Here is a 20,929-nt window from a genome sequence, read left to right as displayed (position 1 = left end):
TGAATACTTATGTAGGAGCATTAGGGCCACTGAAAAATATAAATAATTGTGACTTTAATCTCAGAATTATGACTTTAATCTCAAACTGACTTTTTTTTTCTCAATTTTCTGAATTTTTTCCTAATTCTGATTTAGTCTGAGAATTCTGACTACTCTTACTTCTGACATTTTCTCAGGATTCTGACTTTTGATCTCAGAAGATTAAAGTTCTAATTCTAAGAAAAACATCAGAATTTGTTTTTGTTTTTTCAGTGGTCCTAATCCTCTTCTGCACATATTAGTATGGTTGGATTACTTCTCAAAGTAATGTTTTGAGCTGTTGTACTTTGTGGAACATTTATCACCTTTTTGTGCTACGTGCATTTGAGACGTTCTGCAAAAAGAAAAAAAAATCCAACCAGATTTTTTCTTTTTTTTCAGCGCGCCGCTATCCCATATTAGCTTTCTATATTCATGATGTGAATGAAGAAATATATTCATGGTGAAGCTGCTTCCCGGGAGGAAAAAAATGTCTAAAAGGCTCTGATAACTGCTCTGGTCCATTACTGTGATGGAAATGGAAAAGATGCACTCTCTCCACCAAAAGCTTTGTCATTTATGTGCATAAGGTTTATTCATTTGAACAAACTTATCATGTTGAGGGGTTTTTCCCCCCCCTTGCACTTTTCATGTGCACACAGTCATTTATGGCCATTCTGACTTTAACAAGTTCAGCTGTTTAAATTTATTGCAGGGGAACTTAATATTTTCACTCAATCATCCATACAGGGGCTTTTATTTCAACAGATTTGTCACATAATTGCTTCCTAGCACCACATGAGCCACGTCGATCATCCCACACTCAACATGCCCTGACATTTCTTTCCTCGCAGCGTTTTGACTCGTCAAATTTTTTTATGCTCAAGGCTGGAAAAATAGATGTAAATACATAGTATAAAAGTTAACAGAGCGGTGAATGTTGTGGCTCACACTCTGCCAGAGGTGGGTCGTAACTAGTTACATTTACTCAATTACATGTACTTCAGTAACCTTTTAGGGGGGGGAAAATTACTTTTAGGAGCATTTTTACAACGCTGTACTTTTTACTTTTAGGTTACTGGCGGAATTCTGCTGGGGTTGCTAGGTAACGGGCGGAATTCTGCTGGGGTTGCTAGGTAACGGACAGTTCCTGCTGAATTACAGAGTTGGTTAGTGACTAGTTACATTTACTCAATTACATTTACTTGATTAACTTTTTGGAAAAAAAATTACTTTTAGGAGTATTTTTACCTCGCTGTACTTTTTACGCAAGTCATTTTATTAATGTAGTATTTCTACTCTTACTTGAGTAAAATTTCTGGATTTTCTACCCACTGAATGAAAAACCAACATGTTTTAACCAAAAATTCACCAGACACAGACACACACCTGCAGTTTTTGTTAAATTTTATAAGGTTTTTATTGAAAGAAACTGATTTGGAAACATTGTCTTTTGCTTGAATTTGTTATTTTTTGGTCCATCTGGTGATGTAATTTTTAAATATTAAATATTAAATGATTGATAATTGGATACTTTTTACTTGAATAAAAATATATGAAAGAGGTTCTACTCCTACTTGAGTATGATTTTTGGTTACTTTGTCACCTCTGGAATCTGCATAAATGTTCAATAATCTGCAGCAGATGATGCCTCAATACAGGAGTTAATGCTCTGAATATGGCCTTAAGTGAAGCAATATAATCTGATTAAAACATTCAAGTGGTTCATAGCGAGGCTACCTCATCAGTCCCATAATTGCATTAGCATCAAAGAGTCAGAGCACATATGGAAATGTACAGATTCCTTTGGTTCACCTGGGTACCTTAAAACGCCGAGCTTTACCTCCCACAGTCATGCTCCACCTCAGGCGAGTCATTATGCAACAGAAAGTGGACCCGCTTTCCCAGGCAAAGTGTGCTTATATGTGCCGTTTGCACTCTAATTCAAAGCCGCAGAGATTGTGAGAGAAAGACAAGGCCACTTAAAGACCCTTTCGACCTCTTCTGACAGCATTCTGTTTTCTCTCAATTACTGGGAGCCGTCACCAGAGGCTACAGTGACCCCACTCAAACCTGCAAAGGAAAACCAAAAACAAGAATCCTTGAAAAGAAAAGAAAAAGCCTTTTTGGCATATTGCAAATTATGGTTCTCTTTCTTTTTTTATATATATACCTTTTCTCTTTTTATAAAGCCAGACAAAAAAGGAAAAGGTCAAATTTAGCTCTACATAGTTTCAGCTCTCCAGTTCTTTTATGATGTTATGTAAAATCAACTTTTTTTTTAACTTTATGTGATATTATAAGGTTATTGGAAAAAAAAAACATGCCTGACTAGCAGCAGCACCAATTAGCAAAAACTTTGTGAAACAGAGTTGCACTCAGGAAAAAAAACCCATTTGTTTTCTTTAAAAAGAGCGCCATGTTTGATGCATTTATGCTTCGATTATGTCTTCATAATTCAAATTAAAACAAATACCCCAGAGCATGTCTGAATTATGAAGGCAATCCAAGGCTGTCTAACCAAACCGATGGTGATATTCTTGATTACATTCTGTCTACAATGGTACAACTTCAGTTTTCTGAGGTCAATATGAGACATTTACTCATTTATTTCAGCCACTTTTCCTGGGACCTGATATTTGACTGCTTCAGGGCCTCTCTGGTGTTTTTTATGATTATTTTTTAAGTGTGTGAGCATGCGCATGTTCAGCTCTTTAAGTTTAAGAGAATGTGAGAGAAGCTGACGTTGTAAACTTGGCCGTTGTTTCTACCAGACGCGGCTGTAATTGTTTATAGTTTGCCAGCATCTGCTCCAATACATCACATACATTTTTCTCATCAGTGTGTGAAGCCAGTTTGTTCTTTGCTTTGAGGGCATTGTGGTGCTTGGAAGCAGATTTTTATGCAGCTCGTTTGTTTCCTGATTATCAGATGTAATTTCATCAAAGCTGAAATATGCTCCTTTCAGAGGCAACCTTTTTGGTGCAACATGTGTGATCTTTGGGGCATTTTACAGAGTTAAGGCTTCGACAATGGCATTTGATTTTTTTTTCCTTTGATTCAAAGCGCTGTAGCCTAAAGCTAGTTACTGCTTTTATTTTAGATAACCACAACGGAAATAACATTTAATTCTCTCTCTAAATTACAGCTAAATGTGACAACTTATTTAGTACATGATAAAAAAATATGATTTTAGTCAAAGAGCTGCATTGTGTGTTTATGGTTTGGAAAGCTTGTTTGCTATAAAATACACTTCAGGTGTATTTTATAGGAAAGTCCAGATGAAGACTATTTTGTGCCCTGGTTACAGATCCAATCCTCAATGTTTTTATTGGCGCTTACATTGGATTAGGTCTTTATAATCTCTCATATTTCAAAATATTCAACAGATAATGAGAAAAAAACAGATAAAATGCTTGTGAGAATGCATAAAACTCTCTAATTTAATCAAATGATATATGAGACAATTTTTTAAAATCACATTCAGCTGACAGAGCAAAGAAAAAAGAGTGTTGCCATCATTTAATAAAACCTTTTTCTTTTTTTTTTATCACGTGATGAAAAACATGGCTAGGCAATTTCCTTGAACAGGTTAGGATAGCTCTACGACCTAAATAAAACATGTTTACTAAATTTTACTAAGATTTCAATCTGATCAGCTTCTTTCACAATGAGCTGTTTTAAGGTGTCGTGTCACTTTAAATCCACATAAGCTGCTGCTGGCCACGCCCCCAACTCAACATTTACACATGAAAATGGCTGCAAACAAATGTGCAACCATACAACTGAACATACTAGAAAATCATTAGTAGAGCGTAAGTCAACAACAAGACACTCTTCTTCTCCGGCAGCACATACAGCGATAAAGCCAGCTGACCAAACGAGCTGGAGCTCCACTTTGGTTGCTAGGTAACTGGCGGAATTCTGCTGGGGTTGCTAGGTAACGGGGCAGTGACTGCTGATTTGTGACGTTACATTTAGAAACGGCTCATTTTCTTGACACCAAAAAACTTTAACCTATTGCCAAAAATCATCAAGGTGTTTTTTTAGTGCTTGGTTTGCTTTAGAAGCTGTAGAAACCCAAATGAAATCATTAAAAAAAAACATGCAAAATGTAATTTTTGCCTTTTAAGTCCCTTTAAATCTTTACGTTAACCCCTTCATCCTGAGTGTTTTTTTAACTTTTGACTCTAATACAGATAAAATGACAGCCTACGCCTCTCAAAGAGCAGCAATTCCTCAACATAGTGCTGCACCGAGAAAAACTGATGCGCCTGGGACTCCATAGGGCGCTGGTGTCAAACTCCAGTCCTGTAGGGCCGGCGTCCTGTGGCTTTTAGATGTCTCCCTGCTTCAGCACATCTGAATCAAATAAAATGGTCATTAGCAGGACGCCGTGGAACTTGGCTTCATGCTGAGGAGGTGATTCAACCATTTGATTCAGGTGTGTTGGACCAGGGATATTTCTACACCACACAACCCCTATGGAGTTTGCACCAATATTGATTATACCTGCTTTATATTTCAGTTAAATCAGAAAAGAAGGACTCAAGGCATTTGATTTTTCTGTGTTTTTTGGTTAAACTCTACTGATACTCATGATCAAATCTTACTCAACTACAGGTAAAAGTTGCTCAGTCTTAAGTTTACTCAAGTTTAAAGTACAGAAGTACTTACTTAAAATAAGTATTCAAAAGTACAAATTATATTTTCAAATACCAGTAAGTCGCTGTATTGTTTTCTGAGTGCTTTTACAGAAACTTGTAACTCGCTGAAACCACATAATGACTGCTAATCTTAGAAAAGCATTAGTAGAGCATCCCGCACAACCAAAAAACATCGACATGTAGAACCACTGGTACAAAAAGTCTACAACACACGAAAACTACAGCATAAAAGTGTGATTAAAAACTAAATCTTTTATCTAAAGCATATGGGGACATTTTTCTCAGTTGTTCACTACTTGAGTAAACTTTTTACCAAATACTTTTGAGTAATTTATTGTATGACTACTTTTTATATTTAGCTGAGTCATAATATCTTGCAGTAGTACTAGTCTTACTTGAGTACAGTTTTTGGGTACTCTATCCACCTTTGCACATAGTTAGAGGATGAGCGGTGCCATACAAGTCTGTGATTGACAGTGCTAAGCCCCGCCTCCTGGCTCTGATTGGTTGTTTCTAGTTGGCACTGGGAGAAGGCAGATGAGCTAAATTTTTCACAGATTCTGTCTCATAAAATAGTGACAGTCTCAACAAATATGTAAAAAAATATATATTTTTAATAAAAGTTACTGCAGCTTTAATCTTCTAATCTGACGTTTCCCGTTTGGTGAACCATTCTCTAATATTATTTCATGTTTTGTAACCGGTCTTTTATTCTTGTAATCGCACAGTTGCGCACATCAGCATCTTTTCTCATTTGCAGAAACCTAAAATGGCAGAAGAAATAATTTCTTTGGCAATTGCAACCATTGAGAAGAAGTCCTCCAACCAGTTGGGGGGTAAATTGCAACATGAATGAAGCTGCAGCCGCTCCATTCAAAAAGCTTCGACTATCCTCTGTGATGTGTCACTTCCTAAATTGTGTTACATTTTCTGTATATTAGATTTAATTTGCATCAGTGCTTTTATTGTTTAACTCTTAATTCCTTTTCGAACACATCTGGGATCGAAGCAAAACGCTTCAACAAACAAGAGAAATGCCGCCTCATCTCATTATATCAAACCAACTGGGAGCATAACTGTCTCACTAAATTACATCTCTGCAGAAATGACACAATAAAGTCCCTAAAGAAATAATAATAATAAAAAAGAAATTATCCCTGTATCAGTGGAGGAGAGAATCAGTTTGCACAATGCTTTATTGCAACAAACCATGAAGCAAGATGATATCCCCGCTCAAAGAAAATCAATTTTGGTTGAAAAATATAGAAGTGAATGACACTTTCTTTCCCTCGTGCTTTCTGTTTCAATCTCTCCTCCTGCCACAGAGTCTGACTCATTTGCCACGAGAAGCGCTACGCCTTTTCTACTTTCTGATCTCACCCAATTTGCAGCAGAGACATTTCCGATCGCACTGGAAGGGGATTTCATGACAATTATCACACACCTCTCACGTTTTTTAGAGGTCAACGGCGGGCCATTTAAAGCTGTTTCATAACAATTCAGTCCTGCAGAGCCGACAGAGCATGAATAAATAAAATCCTCCTCATCGTCTCCTGGAGGGAGCGTCTCCTGATTCTGATTCTGTGCAGATAGGTGGAATATTAAATATGTGAGAAACAAGTAAACAATCCCTGAAAAACAGGAGGGGAAAGAATAAACCCTCGCTGCGTGATTGCAACACAAACTCAACGTGGGGCTGTGTGTGTGTGTGTGGGTATGTTTGTGTGGGTGTGTGTGCATGTGTGTGTTTCAGGGTTGGTGTGTGTGAGCTTTTTTTTTTTTTAAAGGTGTGTGTGTGAAGATGGGAGATGGACAAACCCAGGGGTCCGTTTATCTAAGCTGACAGAAACAATTTACAGCGCTGCCAAATGGGGAGCGAGAGCCCCTCACACGTGGAGTGAACTGGAGGGGAACGAGACGGAGAAACAGGGAGGTGGAGGAAAGAAGAATGAAGCTGCAAAATTAGCTTTACCTTAACTCTGTAAAGACTGAAACAATTGTATATAATTTTTTTTAAGTATTGAATGTGTTTCATCACACAAAAGAAACCATTTTTGACTCATCGCTTTGTTTTTGTTTTTTTCTAAGTTTGTATCATATTTAACACATCAGGCTTTTTAATCATCATAACCAAAAAACATAACATTTTTGTACCATAATAAAAATAATTTAAAATGATACTTAAAAAGCTTTACCAATTTAAAAATTGTATTACAGATTTATTTGTTTACTAATTTACTTTTATTTAACATCCCAGTTGTTTCTGTGTTTCTACTATATTTTTATATTTATTGAGATACTTATTTTATTCAAAAAATATGTAAAACGGGGAAAAAATACAAATAATATACAGATAAACAAAATAAATGTTTAACCATCCAACTCTAATGCCTAGTCACTTTATTAATAAATATTAGTTGTATTAATTAATATTAATATTATTAGCTGTTATTCTTTTATATTTTATCATTTCACTAATTTTTTTCAGTGGTTACTTTCCAAAAAGTAATGAAGTACATTTACTTGAGTACTTTACTTAAGTACATTTTATGAGTATTATTACTTTGAGTATTTACAACTTTGTATGGAAAACAACTAGTGCCATAAAAAAAAGACCTAAATATAAGTCAAAATAAGTCAAATTTAGCAAGTTTTAGATTTTTTAATCGAAATGTGTGAGCTTGTGAAAGATAAACTTACAGTAGTGTATTAGCTTTTTATTAAGTTGATCAAACCTCCAAGAGTTGAATACACTAGAGTTTTTAGGTTAGCGCTTAAAAAAATTGAGAGAGCTGCATGTTTTTGTATTCTGAGATGGAAGTGCATTACATTAATCTGACTCTTTTGTTTTATTAAGGCAAATGTTCATTTTAATCCAAGCCAAACTAAGATAATGTTCTGTTTGCACTAAATGTTTTTGAGCAGAATTTAATAAAATTGATTATCAGATCAGATGTTTGGTTCATGCAATTAGAAGCAAGAATTTAAATTATTCTAAAGTGAAATAAGCTGTTTTATTGTGAGTGAAGATAATACAGAAATGTGAGCTCTTTAAGTGGGTAGTTAAAGTTTTTTTATTGCAGATTGTAAAATAATTACTTGGTTTAAATTGCAAAAATTCACAGTTCAAGATTAATGGACTATCAGAACTTAAAAAACAATGTTTAGACAACTTGTTTCTTGTTAAATCAACTTCATAAACTTTAATTCCTGAGTTAAAACCAAAACAATTTTCTTGTTGACTTTAGTTGCATTTTCAAGGCAGGAGGTGGACTTTCATTTTCAAGTTAAGCCACCTTCAAATGTTTTACAGTGTACAAGTTGTCTTTTGTCCATATTTACATTTTAGGTTCAGAAAATAAACTCTTACCAAATGTTTTGTCTAGTTTCCAGGGCAAATGCCTTAGCATACTTGAAAAAAGACAAAACTAACTTAAAACTAATTTTTCAGATTGTTTTAAAGGGGCATTATTATGTAAAATTGACTTTTTGAGCCAGTTAGCCTCTCAACATAAACATGCCTGTAGTGTTGCTTTGATTCTTTCCAATTCTTTAATCTCCATGGCAACCACACTGCTGTCCAAAACGCCTGGTTGGGCCAAGCCCCGCCTCCCAGATGCAGCTCCTCCTCAGAGCTGCAGCTGCTTCCTGAAGAACTTCCTGAAGGCGCAATTTCAGAAAGAGCAGGAGTTTTTAAAGACGCAGAGCCCCAATTTCACGGTGTTAAATCAGGAAGTACAATTTATTTTAAGTCATATTTGATTTATATTACATTTGTATAAGAACTGAAGATAACAGATTTACTTGATTATGCTATAAAATTATAAACAAAACATAATATTTCACCTTCAAGCAAGTAATTCCTTAATATTGATTTTAAAAAATCAATACTACTACACTGGAAGATTAATTACCTAATATACAGGCATTTTTCCCATGTTACAAGTGAAATAATCTGCCTTTTTCATCAATATTAAGGAATTATTGACTTAAAACAGACGAGAATTATTATGCTGAAGAATTATTTGTAAGTTAATTTTGTCTTATTTTAAGTGAGCTGAGATAGTTGCACTTTAAAAACCAGAATAAAAACCACTTGGTAAGATTGTGTGTTTTTGCAGTGCATATCATGTTTACATCCTTTTTATGAGACGAGGAGATAAATATAACATCTCGGTTTATATTTCTTCTCTAAAAAATATATATTTTAAATCACTTTTCCTCCAAGACTCCTTCACAGAATGACTGCAGCTTGCAGCACATTAATTAATGCTGAGTTTAGAAAACATTTGCTGCTAGGAAAGAAGGTTCAGCCATAACATAATGATAGCCGAAGGGCCACAAGTACTCTTAATCATCAAGTCCCTCGTCAGCTCTGGTTATAGGAAGTAAATCCTTCATTAAGCCTGAGTTTCTCGCAGAGGTAGCATATTAACACTTGTTTACCACAAGCCTCAAAGCTCTCAGAGGCGCCGGTCCTCTGCAGACAGGAAGAACTGCTGGACCAAATGTGAAAGGATGAAAGCGATATTGTTTGATGCAGCAAAACTCGGGGGATTTGTCTGTCTGGCTTTGTCTTTTTTCTCCATATATACATAACACCGGCACAATGATCTGATATTATACACTCATGCGGAGGCTCGCGTGGGTGCACACACCGCTGGGACTGGAGCAGAAAAAAGGAGCAGTTTCTCTCACTAAGTGTAATTTCATACACGGACAGAAGCTTAAAAACAGCTCTGCTTTCTCGCTGATGCTCTCCAGTCCTTTCTCATGTAGCTGTTAGATTTTTGTCTTGAGGGCGTACAACTCACCATTTTCTGTCTATTTCTGCCTTTGCTGCGTTTTTCTTCTTTTTTTTGGCTGCGCTGTCCTCCACCCCCTCCAACATACGGCGTGTAAAAGCTGAGATGAGGTACAAACTGAAGGAGGTGTGAATATTACATCCCACAGCGAGAGATCACTGCACCCAGTGATCCTTTTATCATGTCCCGCTAGAGGAACCCCAACATCTTTGTGTCGTTTCAGTTATACATTCGTAAAAACCAATTCCTCTTGAAGCAGCATCTTCACTTTATGATTGTCCAAATTTCAAATTGAAAGAACTCCTTCCTTCAAGGGGAAAAGAAACCTCGTCAAGAGATTTCTTTATTCTTTTCTCAAAGCTTATTGGTGTTAATTTTTGAAATAATCATATAATCTGATATAGACTGTCAGTAAACTGAAGATAAGCATAAGATGAAGAGAATACTTCACTGAACCCCATTGAAAAGCTCCTGGTTCCTCCACCAAATACTGATTTCTAAACTTTTCCTGAGGTAAAACATTAATATTTTTTCTTTCTAAATGAATATGAACTTGGTTTATTTGCATTATTTAAGGTTTGAAGGGTTTTTTTTTTGTCATTTTCTGCAAATACATATTTTTTGCTTGGAATTTTGGAGACATGTCAGTAGTTCATAGAATAAAAGAGCAATGTTCATTTTACTCAAATATAAACCTATAAAAAAGTAAAATCAGAGAAACTGATCATTTTAAGTGTCTCCAGAGCTGTACATTTTTTGTAATACAAAATTCTTGTTAGAGGATTCTTTTTTATAAACATGCTAAAGAAAAGAAAAATAAGAAAATAAAAGAAAAAGAAAACAATAAAATTACGAGAATAAAGTCGAAATAATTCAAGAATAAAGTCAATATACTACAACTTTATTTTTAAATAAAATAATCTCATTTTACTTAAACTATTTTCTTACACTGCAAAAACTCAACATTTTACCAATAAATTTTGGTCTAGTTTTTTTTTTTTTTTAAATATCTCATTACACTTTAAATAATGCAAAATTAACTGACAAATAACGTTTTAGTAAGATATACAGGCTTGTTTCAAGCAAAAAGTTCCTGTATTTGGATGAAAAAGAACTAGTTTCATTGCCAGACTATTTAACTTATAAGAAGTAATTTTCCCATATTATAAGTTAATTTATCTGCTTATGGAAACAGTATTTCTTCATTAATATTAATTAATTATTTACTTAAAACAAACCTTTATCTCTTGCTGAAAAAATTATTTTTAAGTTAGTCTTATTTCAATTGTACTAAGACTTTTAAACAAATCCAGTGCAGAGATAAAGCAAATAGCTGCTGCAAAAAATAAAAAAAAAGTTGTACAAAAACTCCCAAGTACCTTCAGGAAAGTCAGAGAAATACTGAAATTAAACAATTAATAACAAATTCTAAAATTAAAAGACAACCATTAGAGAACCTAAAACTGGAGTGGTTTGAGTTTATTTAGCTCAAACAATCAACAGTATCAGAAGTAGATATATTAATGTTTAATTATCTAATATATTCAATTGTTTGTTGTTCAGTAAAGTGGTTCTCTTCATCTCAGGAGCCATAAAACAACAGAGGGAAAGTTTTACGACCTTATCTTCTGCTGATTAAAGCGCACTGGGATAAATTATAATCCCATTAAATAACACAAGCAGCTTCAACCACCAGCAAAATAACTATCCATTCATGACTAATGTTTTAATCTCATTTAACTATAGCAAAAAAAATGCTGTTATCAGGTATATTTAAATTTGGTTATTTCGCTGACTTTTTCTTCCAGCTTTTCATATTTCGTTTGGTAACAAAAGTTTCAAGCCTTTTTTTTTTTAAAGAGTATACGCTGTGATTTTGTTTCATGTTTATTCTACTAGTTATTAAGCATTTATTAGTATTTCTCCACCTGTTACTAATGTTCCTGTATCTCAAACTAATAAGAATTTTTTGTTAATTTGTTAATTTTTTGTTAAGCTTGTATGATATTTATGATTCCACCTTTTTGTATGTAGTGCATGTATTGAGATTATGCAGAATTTACAAGGTACTTTCACATTTAAAAAAAACAGAGTAATTCCCTTTTGTCATATCGTAATTTTTCTTTTCAAACTTAATTATTGCCTCACCATCTTGGGCTGAAAGTTTAATAGAATTTAGCACCAAATTGTGTTTTTTTATTAAGAATTACTCAGAAAAAAGTTGTATTGGAAGCCATATCAAGCCTTGATTGAAGGATTCTTCATCAGTGCTGACTGAGTGTCTGCATAGCTTAGCATGAGGTTAATTCATGGTATTATTGAGATATTATTGCAACATTTGAACAGCACTTGTTTAAATTCTACCACAGTGTTTCATATGAACAACATGTATTATGTCTTTAAATAATTTTTTCATAAAAATTAATGCGAGTCTGCTTAACAGCATAGTTCTAGATGTGTAAAAGTTTGATACTTTGGTATTACTTAGCTACACCTGTGTATGTAGACAAAAACTATAAAGATTCCAGAAATCTTGCGATTAATCTCAGAAATTTTTCAGAAAAAACATGGAAATTGCTGATCTTAAAAATTTGAGAATGTACTAGAAAAAAACTCAAATTTGGAGACGAAAAACTTGGAAATCTGCATGTTTCAAAAGTCGAAGATATATTACTTCTGAAAATAAAATTACGTTTGACAAGTTTAAAATGCTTGACTTTTAACATTCAGAAATTTCTAAGTTTTTTCTAGAAAATTTCTGAGATTATTTTCAAAACTTCTTTCTTTTTTTCTAGCAAATTTCTGAGATTATTCACAGTTTTTTTTGGCAGAAATGTACTCCTACTTCTATCTAGAAACGCCTTAATGCGCCATCGTACAAGAGATTTAAAAATGGCCACACTTAAACACTTTGGAACACCGTTAAAAAATTATAATTTCTGGATCCGTTTGGATGCACAGCCTAAACGACAACAAACTTTCCCGGTTACACTTAAAATCGTCTCTGTGTGGATGGAGCTTTAATCTGTTCACTGGGGAATGATGAAAAAAAAACAAGTTCAAATGCTGCCCAGTTTGAAATGGCACCATAGTGGAGGTTTTTCCGGGGTGTGAATTGAGTCAGAGATATCGACTGGTGACTGGGAGAGTGGAAGAGACCTCGGGGGCCACTTCTAATCCACGCTGACCTACTCTTATCACGCACAGCCAAGGTCAAGAGTCTAATGAGGATAGGACGCCATTAGAGCAATTAGATGGAACTACCTTGTTTCTGGGGCATGCAGAGACACAGGAGAGCAGGGGGACGGTGCGGTGGGGACGGGGGGACTACAGTAAGAGACAAAGTGACGATCTGCCCAACAGCTGCCTCTGCAACACTATCCAGACAAACAGGCTGCGTCACAGCGCTGCAACAGTGACACTCGGTGGCAAAGATTCTCCCTGACAGAAGAGGCTGCAGGCGATGCACAGAACAACAGACAGCACTGCTGCTGGTTTCAGGGTGATGTTACTGAGGATACTCAGCAGAACAGCTGAAAGAGATTACATTTACAGCAAAAGACTGAAAATAGTTGATTTTCTTCAGCTTGTCAAATGGTGATTTATAGGTCTGTAACACATTTTGCTGGACGATAAATTGTGATAATATTTTCAAGTAATAATATAGTGCATGTAAAGTGTTTTACATCTTAAAAACGCAAAAATAAGAAGTCATACCGTCAAGAATTGAGAAACTACTAATAACATTACATTATGACGAGTGCCATCATGAAAATCATCAACAAATTAATCAATGTTCCATTAATTATGGTGCAAAAGCAACTCTATACAGCCTTGATTTAAAGTTAGTCAGTGTTCTGGCTGTTTTTCAGTTTTCTGGAAGTTTGTTCCAGATTTGCGGTGCATAGAAGCTGAATGCTGCTTCTACGTGTTTGGTTCTGGTTCAAGAGCACATCTTCAAATATCAGTCAATTTTAAATTCTAATGAACATTTAACACTGTAACTGGATACATTTTAAATATCCAAAATAAACAAAACAGCAGAACAAACAACTAAAATGAATCAGAGTCTCTGTAAACAAAACTGTCCTTAAAAAATGGGCCAGTTGAGACCAAAGCACCAGACTGAAGACTTTTGTCATCCAGTTTTTGATGGCAAATAGAAATTACTTTAATTTATCATTTGATCAATCAATCATAAATTGATTAATCAATTTATTGCTTTTTGTGACATGATTGGATTTATACCAATCCTACTTGCTTTTCGATGTTACTGGCCACAAGCTTTTAAAAATTAACGACGTTCTAAACTAGATATGAATGAGTCCAAACAGATCATATTACGTACAAGAGCCGATGCCAAAGAAAAATATCCATTAATCAACTTTTTCATAGAAAAATTTCTCCATCAATGGTTTAGAGACCAACTTAAAACTTCATGTACTTTAAGTTCGAAGTTAAGAAGAAACTGATTATTCAGAGTTTATTTGGACTGCATGGATTAATACTTCAGTCCATCTTTGGAAAATGGATATGCAGGAAATGCACACGGACCTCCTTCTTGATCTTAAATAACCCCAAAATTATCCCCCTGTCTCGCTCTGTTTGTTTGCAGTACTTCTCCAGCCTCTGACCGTCCAGGGAAAAAATCTTCTTAAAAGTGCACACAAAGCTATCCTGCAGGCATAAGAATATATTTGCTGGCTGAAAAGATAAGCAGGCTTGAAGACAGTAATTTCCACCTGGAGGTAGATCCATGATGGGACACCCTAATTCCAGGCACCCTGTGGGAGTCATCCGGTCCTCCGAGCTTTTCAAGAGCCACTTTGATGGAAAACGGGATTACCGACACTTAATGTGCGAAACGCTCTTGAGGTGACCGCGGATCCACACAGGCAGAATCATTTGGGTCGCGAGGAAATGCTGCAGAAAGAACGCCTTTCCTTCCCTCTACGGTCTGTAAGTGAAAAGTTTAAATTACCAGCTGAGTTGTCATGTTACAAATCAGAAGGAAGAACTGCCCGTTACCTAGCAACCCCGGCAAAGCCCTGCCGGTTACCTAGCAACCCCAGTGAAGCCCTGCCCATTACCAGAGTTAGGTAGAAACTAGTTACATTCTCTTGACTAACATTTAGGAGTATTTGTACTAGTCTATACTTTTTAGTTTTGGTGTTGCTACGCTTACTGGAGTAAACTTTCTGCATTCTCTACCCACTGAATGAAGAACCAGAAATAATTCACCAGACACAGACACACACCCGCGGTTTTTGATAAAATTCCCCAAGCTTTACATTGAAAGAAATCGATTGTGAAGTCTTTCTTTTATCTTTTGAGATTTTGTAATTATCTTATTTATTTTGGTTCTTAAAATACCAAAATTTCTACATAACTTAATATTTTTGTCCCGTCTGATGATGTGATTTTTAAATATTGACTGATGTTTTGATGAGTGAGAGAATTTGAATCGTCTCTTTACTCTTATTTCAGTAATTTCTTGGACAGCTACTTTTTACTTTTACTTGAGTAAAAATAAGTTGAATTACTGCTACTCTTACTGGAGTCCAATTTGGGGTTTCTGATAAATTGGCTGGCCGATAAATCGGTGCACCCCTAGTTATTACATAGAACCTTTTCATTTGGTTACATGCATGTTTGCATTGCTGTTCCTTGTCAAGAAAACTGGCATGGACTTGTGAGATCTCTCTAGGTACACGCAGAAAGCAGGGTAAAAGGCCTGAGGAGTAACGATGATCTTGTATGTTGATTTAAGAATGATTAAAGAAATGAAATGAAATACATATGTGTGTAATAGTTGGAATGAAATACATATGTGTGTAATAGTTGGAATGAAATACATAGGTGTGTAATAGTGTAATAGTTGAAATGATTGATGTTTTGTAACCACAATGTCTGTAATGTATGACTGAAATATATAATCAGTATTCATGATCTGCGCTAACAGTAACAACTTAATTGTTAGATATTTTCAATGATTTCAGATAATGCTAAAACAAATTGATTATGTACATTATAAGAAGACTGTGGAGTTGAGCACAGGAAAGGAACAGAGTGAATTGAGTCACTAGCACTGAGCTGGGCGGTGGCCTCAGAACGATTGCCAAAAAAGGTAATAACTACCAGATGGCCAACAGAAAAAAGAGAAGTATTGCAAAGGAGTTGCAGCAGTCAAACGCAAAAGAGGGAGGTTGTGTATTAGTAAATTCAGGGTGGAACAAGGTTTGGGCAGGACGGTACTTTCCGATAAGATACTCGGGAAGGATGAGTCATGAGACCTCTCCCATATACAACTGTGGGCCAAGAGGGTTTAAAAGCCAGCGAGCTGGGGAGGAAACTGTTCTTAGTCCGCGGCGCTGAAGGAGAGTCAACAAGAGGACGCAGGCGAAAGATCAGTAGAGGACCACACCCTGGGACCAGGGGAAAAATTTGAGACTTCTCGCCGCAAAGAAGGACAAGATCCGTCAGCCCCAGCCCTGGCCCCTGAATCCGACCGTCTCCTCTGCCTCCACCCTACGATCTCTATTCAACTGCAGCAGACTTGGGGAAAAGACAAAGGTCACTAAGTGATGAAGATTCTGTTCGTCTAAAAGAAATTGGACAGATTGGCTTTGCTGCTTTTCCGAAAGAGGACTTTGCCCCACCAGGACAGAGACTCTGACCAAGGACGACTAAAGGTTTCGGCTGCCAAGATCGACCAACAACGGGTGTGAGTTGCCCTGCCCCTAAAGCCTTGCTCAGTGAGAATAGTGACACAGGTTAGGGATTAGAAAGAAGATAGGGTATGATTAATTTTATGATTTGAGATTATTGCTTGTTACCATTTTATAATTTCTTTTACTAAATTTGCTTGTCATTTACCCCTGCTAAAGCTGGCTTAATAAAATATATAACAAAAAATACTAATAGAAGTTGTGGACATTGAAATTAATTAAGTCACCGATTATTGAGAGTTCTCCTGATTTTAAGTAAAATCTACATGCATGATTCTAGAAATTTGATGGCTTCGTACTTTCCTTTGGTGAGTAATAAATAATGGCCCTGGGACTTATATCTAAGTCACTAAATCCAATCTAGCCGATAACAAGTGCACGTTATTTTAAGGAGAAAAGCTACCGTTAACAGGAGTAGTTGTTGAAACTATGCTGCAGTGAGTGCTACTCTGTCGACTGTTTCTCAACTGAAAAGGGCCGTAACTTCTGGATCTGAAGGTAGTTAGAGCTAGACGAGTTTTCTCCGCCGCCAGTTTAAACAGAATTTCTCTAGTAAACCTATGAAAGGGTAAGACCCAGGTTTCAGGGATTTTCCGGACCTGTTAGACAGAGAACTGGTCAATAGTCAGTCAGTGGTGAGGTTAGGGTGTGGCTGGCTATTGCAGAATAACGAACATCCTCTTCTCTTAACAGAAAAAACAAACATTTATGTTGATTAACTTTGCATTGATCTCTTTCGGACCAGTCGGTTCAACTTCCTGTCGCAGATTGCTGTGACCGGAGGGCCCTAATCTTTTCTGACAGGACCGAATGTGTTTGTTGTTGTTGTTGTTGTTGTGGTGAAGCATCACTTCAGAACGAGTCCGGTGAGTACTCCCCCCATGAGGGATGAACCAGTCTCAGTCTGGGTAGCCGAGGAGAAAACGATGTTTGCTGTCTGTTATTACGGACAAACTCCTCCACCCTCTCGATAACAAAATGTCAGCGCAGTAGAGCACTTTGAGTCGGCGGCTCTTTCCACTGAGGCGTGCCGAGAAGCACTTCAGGAGTCCAACTCGCTGCCCTCCACCGCAGCGCTCCGTCCCTCAAAAGTATCTGCTGCTAACCCTTTGTTCTTCCCCATCCATTTGTCCGCAGTCTGTCATTTACTTATTTCTCAAGTGGGCTGGAGTGTCATTTCAACCCCTCGCACCAGAAGCCGTCTTTCTCCTCCCATCAAACAGAAACTCAGGCCTCCCTCCGTCTGTTGGACGAAGCAATGCTCCAGTGTTTGTTTTTTTTATGTGAAAGCTTCTTGTAGATCTTCAAAGTTATTGGTTCACAGAGTTTTTCCATTATTGACAGCTTCACAGATTAGTCATTCTGCCCCCTAGTGCCCACTGGGAGGCATGTGGCTCATCTACAGTCGGCTTCGCTGAGCCAGCAGCGGTGACTTACTGCGTCTCATCTGTCCTTGTTATCTGTGTTTACTATTTGTGGCTCTCTTTGTGGCAGATGCTTTTCAGTGAAACTGATTTAGAATCAAACTTGATTTGAGCGTTGCTGTTTATCCCATCCATATGGCAGGCATTCATAATCCCTTAAGCATTGCCTAGCTTTAGTTTTTATTTTCTCTTTACCAAATGAATGCATTAGTATTGTGCCTGGTATGTAAAGATTGCCAAATTACAGCAGGATTTTTGCAGTGAAATCGATGCCACACTGGTTTAAACTTCCTTTTATTTCCTGAAAGTCAAATGCTGTTATTTTGCCGGTGATGTTGCTATAATTTCCTTTTTTAATTTCAAAATTGTACACACCAGGAATACTACAGTTATTTTTCTGTCTGGAAATGTTGTTGATATTCATAATGTTTTCATTACAGTATTTGTGGATTTACCTATGCAAGTTGTGAAATCTTCCAAAAAATATATGAAATTAAGTTTACCTTCATAAATAATGAAATTGCAATAAAACCACAAAGGTAAATAAACAACAAAAATTTGTACCCCTAAGTAGTAGGGGTACAAATTACCAAAGAGGTGAACTGAACTGGTTCAACTTAAAATTTAAAGCTGACCTATTATGCATTATGTTACCTAGCAACCCCAATGGAATTCTGCCCGTTACCTAGCAACCTCGGTGGAATTCCATGCGTTACCTAGCAACCCAAAGTGAATTCCAAGATGTTTAGAAAGCTGTTTTTACCGATTTATGCTTTTCAATGGTTGCATAATTGATTGTCTGTTTGCAGCTGTTTTCACATTGCAGCGTAACGTTGAGTTGGGGGTCGTGGCCAGCAGCAGCTTATTTGGATTTAAAGTGACAGAGGCCCCAAAACAGCTCATTCTAAAAGGAGATCAAAATAGGCAGAACTCGGTGCAACCCGAGTGTAGATGTTGAGTTCCATTTTCTGGTTCTCTACTATTTATCCCCTTTGCCTTCCAAAATCTCGCAATAGTTTGATATATACAACTGCAATTCTCGCGAGAATTACTAAGCAGCAAATTGTTGTTGAGTGTCCGAGTCACATGTACCACCGTCGGCCCATTAGCCAGGTATATTAGCTGGAGCGAGAAGCATGGGAGATTAGAGCGAGTTTGGGAGTGCAGAGCTGCAGGAGTCTCCTGTCGTGAGCTGAGGGATAAGAGAAACACAAAACCGATTGTATGCCTTATGAACTGCGGAACTGGCCAGGTTCGATGGTGAGCTGAAGATTCAGGTCTAAGAGCCTAAAACTTAGACCTGTTTTAGGCTCTTAGACCTAAACATTTAGGTCTAAGAGCCTAAAACACGCTGGTGGGAGACTTCCTGCAGCCCATGAACAAAACTGTTCCCACTCTGATCTGACTTTTGTCAGCCTAGGAACTGCAGCAAGCGCTCTAACCAACTCACCTGACCCTGTTGAACCACCCCAGTTCGGCGGGGGGGAAGGTTATAAACTGAATGGTGTGGCTTGTTGCCGGAACTACGGAACTGATTTATGTTTTTTTGATTTGTTAATTTAATTGTTTTCTTTGTTGTATGTTGTTTTTTTCCCTTTCTTATTGTAATGTATATATGTGTATAATTAATCACTGTGAATACAAGGCACTCACATCTGCAAACTTCTAGTCTGTCTACTCCTTTATGAGTCGTATCTCGACTTCTGAGAACTAGCCCTGTAGACCTTGTTGGTCATGATCTATTTTCAGTTATTTACAAATATAGTATACTGTTTACACAGATATGCTACATTAATCATACTAAAATCTGATCATCTAAGAATAATTTTGTGTAAAAAGAAAATGTAATGAACATGTTTTGTATAGTCAATAGATCTATCCTAATGTGTTCAAGGGAGAATAATAGGTCACTTTAAGGGTTAAACTACAGCAGTGTCGATATAACAGCAAAACTGGTAATGAAATACTAAAAAAAGCTAAATTAGATTTTGCAGTAACTTTGGTTTTTGTTTAATACCAAAGTTAACTCGGATTGAGATACAGAGAACAGTATTTTAGTACCAACAAGGTCATTCTCAAAGACATACAAGTTGAAAATGTATCTTACTGTAGGTGACCGCCTGAATGGATGGTGCATCTCTCAGGTCCTGTTTCAGGCCACATTTATCACCAAGCACATGACTTTTATGAATTTTAGCCCTAAAATCATTTTGTCTTCAATTTGTTCACTTTCCATAGAGACCATATACTGTAAAATATGGTGTCATAATCAGGTTTAAGACATATTGAGAATAAAAGAAAAGGTGGAAAAGCAGCCAAAGTTTAAAAATAAATCAACTGAGAGACCTTCAGAGAGGCAAGGCCAAAACCACTTCGCATGAGAAAAATACTCACTTTGGTTCATAAAATCCCCTAAAGGTTAGAATCCTTTGAATGTAATAAACCACAAACTTACAGAAACATGCGAATGCAACATGTCAGAATTGGAAAAAGTGTCAAAATTTAACTCTAATAATAAAAAAGGCATTTTTTTTCTTTGCCTGTAGATTAATATTTACTTACATGCTGCATGCTGTTCTTTAGGTTTTCTTTCTGCGAGCTTTTAAATCGAAACCTACATTTACTTAATGTCATCTTCTGAATATTTATGTAAGATCACTGCACTCCATCAGCTGGCCCTGCAGAGATAATGGAGCATGCAGCAGCCATTAGGTGACTAAAAGGTTAAACAAACACACCATGCAGGTCGGTAAGCAGCTCCTCAGTAATTTTGTGCATCACATATTTGCATTTAACTCCATGTATCATCCTGAGCTTTTCTTCTGAATCTCTTCATAAACGATAAACTTCAAGTCTTTTTCTTTCCATCTGCTGCTGATCTTACATATTAAAATTAGGTAATATTAGAGTTACAACTAGTGAAAAAACTAAAAACAACTCAAAATGAAAAGTCACGTTTACTTCTATAAATGAAATGTGTTAGTATTCTTCCTGGGATTCACGTGATAAAGAAAAAGCATTCATTACAAAAACGGTTACACACACTTAATATAATAGAAACACTGCATATTGATCCATAAATGTACAATTATAAATAATTAAGTAAAGCTCTTTTAAAAGCTCTCGCATCGAATGAAGGAAGTGAGTTTCATGTTTTTAATTCCTCTAAAAGTAACAAATGAACTGGTGGAAGAGTAAAACCATCTTTTAAAGCATAAATGTCCAAACCTTTTACCATAAGTCGTCAAGTTAAAATCATTCAGACCACAGAAATAAAAAAATTATAT

The 20,929-nt window shown here is 36.3% G+C and overlaps 1 long non-coding RNA gene across 1 annotated transcript in view; it reads right to left on the bottom strand.

Annotated features, from left to right (window-relative positions):
* Positions 1–682: 682 nt before the first annotated feature.
* LOC107838416 (uncharacterized) overlaps positions 683–20,929 on the bottom strand; it is a 23,360-nt gene continuing 3,113 nt past the window's right edge. Inside the window, exons 2-4 of the long non-coding RNA XR_001664473.1 lie at positions 4,800–4,806; positions 4,263–4,268; positions 683–695 (exon numbers count right to left, since the gene is read on the bottom strand). This is a non-coding gene — a long non-coding RNA (uncharacterized LOC107838416). The remainder of the gene's footprint in view (positions 696–4,262; positions 4,269–4,799; positions 4,807–20,929) is intronic.

Source organism: Poecilia formosa, unplaced genomic scaffold, assembly GCF_000485575.1.
Source record: "Poecilia formosa unplaced genomic scaffold, Poecilia_formosa-5.1.2 Scaffold252, whole genome shotgun sequence".
NCBI classification, from domain to species: domain Eukaryota; kingdom Metazoa; phylum Chordata; class Actinopteri; order Cyprinodontiformes; family Poeciliidae; genus Poecilia; species Poecilia formosa.
This window is presented reverse-complemented; position numbering and strand designations above follow the sequence as displayed.